Here is a 3,784-nt window from a genome sequence, read left to right as displayed (position 1 = left end):
GGATATCAACATATAGAATACCAAATCAATATCATTAGATTCGCCATGAAATGTATTTTCATACATGGAGGCGTTTCGGCTCCGAGGAGCATTTGCTCTCGGATGAACAATACCTAAAAATGCAGTAAAATGTTTTCAAAAAATTCTGAATTTTGTTGTGGATGTTCGTGTTAGTGTCACAAGCATGCCTGACAATTTTCATGCGAAGCGGAGTACTAGTGTTTCGTCGTTGAGAAAACAATTTTGGGATGACATTTTTGGGTAATATTTGGTGTTCAGTATGGTTCTTTTGCGCAAGCCAAAATGTTTAGCCTTTTTGCCTAAAACTTTGCAGGTAGCATTTGGATGTGACTATAAAATACATTAAAAAATGGGGATTTTCTTACATATAAAAAAATATTTTTCACGGACAGGAGCACGTGCTCCCGGGAGCCAAATTGGATTTCCGTTTCATATGGTATATATTTGGTACTATAGATATAGATAATTTTCTCTACAAACTTGTTCGAATTTTGTGAAGCTTTACTTTCACGAAAATCAATATGCACTACATTATGGGACAAAGGGAATATTAGGATGTCATAATAAAACCTATAGAAAACTCCATAAAGATCCTATAGGAATTGGAGACATAGAATCTACAGTAGAAGCTGTTTGGTTGCGCCGTATAGAAAAAACAAAACAAAAAATCTTACTAGTAGAATATTATGTGCATGCCATAGTTGTTACAGCCCAAAGAAAAAAATCATAAAGTGGGATTGCATGCAAAGTAAACCATAGAAAGAAAAATCATATAGTTTCCAATCGTGCATACCAAACAAGTTCTATAAGCAACATGAATATTCTTGAGTATTGGAATCCCCAGAAATCCTGTGGAATTACGTTGAACCAGGCTTAATGTCAATGAAGGAAGTGATCCGAGTCGCCTGGACTATAAATGAGCAAGTGTCCAGCAAACAAGATCTGGGCTCATTCATGTACAATTGTTTTCTTTCTCCTCTAGGTGGTATTTTATAAATGACCTGTTAAAAAGGATATTCTCAAAGGATCAAGGATATTGACTAGAGGGGCGAATAGGTGACTGGATTTTAACTAGTTTGTTTGATTTAGTTAAATGTGGGTATGTAACTTATCCAAAAACACATGTGAATCGCTTTATATGGCAAGGAAACACTAGTAAGCAAGACTAGCAAAAAAACTGGTTAGGACTATATTGAGCATAAATAACGAGAATGTATAAATAACAAATAGCAAAAAAGCACTACCTTCTTTTTTTAGGGTAGCACTGCCTTTGGCAAGCAAGCCCCGTCAACTGCGGCCAAATTATGATATCGTGTAAATTTTGGAAACAAAAAACACAATTCAGTAGCCAAAAGGTCACTACGAGAGTGATCAGAACATTGATTAAAGAAAGGCCCGTACAAACTAAGCGTACTTCAGATGGTTAGGTTCCTTGTGATGGAGTCAGCTCACTAGGGTTCAACTTGTAGACTTGCAGTGATGGTCACATTTTCTGCATTTATTTTAGACTCCCGGGCGATGTTCGTTCAGGAGAAGACGTCCCAGTCGACTACGAGACACATGTGATGACTTCGTCAATCTCAAGATGTTGTGTCAACTCCGAAAGGGCTCACATGGGGTAGGGTGTGCGCGTGTGTTTATAAGGGCCAGTGTATGTGAGCATATGTTGGCCCAACAAAAAAGATGATTACCTAAAGGGGTACTAATAACCTTTATTTGTGAACAAAAAATCCCTTTATTTGGGTGAAAAGGGATACTAATAATCTTTTTTGCTAACAAAGGAGACTAATAACTTTAATTGTAGTAGGTTAATATAAGGAATTATATCCGAGTAGGGCATTTTCAAGACCGAGCTCCATGGAGCCCTCCATTTGAAAATTTCAAAATTCAAAAATTTCAGTTTCAATTTTTTTTTGAAAAAATGCACATGCATGCAAGGATGTAAAGTGTATGTGTGAAAAATTTAGGATGAAATACCTCGAATTGCAAGCTGTGCAAAAAGAACAAAATCGTGGACTTTGAGGATGGACAGTACATATGCTAAAAAAACCTAGGTTTGTCCTTTTTGTGTAGCTCACATTTTAATGTATTTCAACCTGAAATTTTGCACACAAGTACATTATGTATCTAGTATATTTGTACTTATTTTTAGAACTTTTTGAAACTAAAAAATTTGAATTTTAAAATTTTCAATTAAAGGGCTCCATGGAGCTCGGTCTCTGTTTGGCATTTTCGATTATATTCTCACAACAACAATTTTTTGTACACGATCGAGTGATGCACATCTTATTTCCAAATCTATCCTACGTTGTGTAGAAAAAAGGAACCGCGAAGTAAATGGACTTTAGAGCGTCATCGTATCATCCAAGATTCGAGCCGAATGCTACATCGCATACCGATATCCTATTTTTTTCTTTAGGGCTGTCCATATTCTGCTGGGGAGTGGGGTTCCGTCGTTCATTTGTTGGGCATCATTATTGTGAAAAATCTGGTCGGTTTCCTTTCGTTTTGTTCCAGAAGATTAAGAAGGTATTTATTGTTTCACTAAGCATAATGATCAGATGGCCGAGTTGGTCTAAGGCGCCAGATTAAGGCTCTGGTCCGAAAGGGCGTGGGTTCAAATCCCACTCTGGTCAATTGTTTTTCTATTTTCTTCAAAGGGATCCCCCGGTAGGGCTGTAGCATACATTGCAATAATAAAAAAATACTACAGTTTTTTTCAAAAGAAATAAAAATAAATACTCCACTAAAATATACAATTCAGAGCATGACTAATCTGTATCAAATTCGACTCTGATCAATTCGTTTTCTTTTTATGTTCTCGAATAGGAACTTATCGAGTACTGCCTCCGTCTGGATTTATAAGTCTCATTGCATTTTGGGTCAAACTTTGACCAAAAATTAAGTTATACACCATAAAATTTATAGCATTGGATACGTATTTGAAGAAGTTTCAAATGATATTATTTTAAATACATAAAATATATTTTTATTAGTTAAATTTAAAATCAAACTTCAACACAAAAATAGGAGGGGAACAATATACTCGGACGAGTGCAGTAGGCCAGTACATTGATTACTAATAGTAGTTATTTTTATTTCAGTTTCTTGAAGAGGATTCGCCCGGCCATGAATAGTTATAAAGAATAAATACCCCACTTAAATATAGTATTCAATTCATGACAAATCTATGGATCAAATTCTACACTGGTCAACCTATTTCAATTTGTTTTCTTTTTCGGAAAGAGTAACGCTCACATGTGTGGCACTTCTCCAACCCGCCCACACGTCTGGATCGTCGTCTATTGAACTTGCACGAATCTTGGCACGATGATGCAATATTTGGTTGCCATGTAGGACAAGGGCTACGTGCGGTGTCTTCATCAGTTCGCCCGCACGCGTTTCCCCCTCGATCGTCAACGGTTGCGAGTCGGGGCGTGCGATGGAACCGCCGTCGCGCCCACACGCATGGCGCACGACTTCTGTCGCCGTCTCCCTCGACTGGCCATTCCCCCTCAGTGCCTCTGCAGTTTCTCCCCGTCTCATTCGTTTCTCCCCAACCAACCTTCCAAAGGCAATTTCGCTCGATTGAAGGAGAAGACGAGAGGAGGAGGAGGCGGTGGCGGCGGAAGAGTCGACGGCATTCGCGGCCGTTGCTGGTGTTCACCGGACCGGAGCATCGTCGCTGGAGCAGCCGCAGTGAGAAGGTAAGACTGTCGAAGCTTCTGTACTCTCCCCTTCCTCCTTGGTCTCATTTCTATCG

The 3,784-nt window shown here is 38.7% G+C and overlaps 1 non-coding gene across 1 annotated transcript; it reads left to right on the top strand.

Annotated features, from left to right (window-relative positions):
• Window positions 1–2,576: 2,576 nt before the first annotated feature.
• Window positions 2,577–2,657, top strand: TRNAL-AAG. Its single transcript has one exon. It is a non-coding gene; the product is annotated as a tRNA-Leu (tRNA).
• Window positions 2,658–3,784: the final 1,127 nt, after the last annotated feature.

This window comes from Triticum dicoccoides, chromosome 7B (assembly GCF_002162155.2).
Source record: "Triticum dicoccoides isolate Atlit2015 ecotype Zavitan chromosome 7B, WEW_v2.0, whole genome shotgun sequence".
NCBI classification, from domain to species: domain Eukaryota; kingdom Viridiplantae; phylum Streptophyta; class Magnoliopsida; order Poales; family Poaceae; genus Triticum; species Triticum dicoccoides.
The sequence above is the reverse complement of the archived record's forward strand: the minus strand, read 5'-3'. Positions and strand labels throughout refer to the sequence as shown.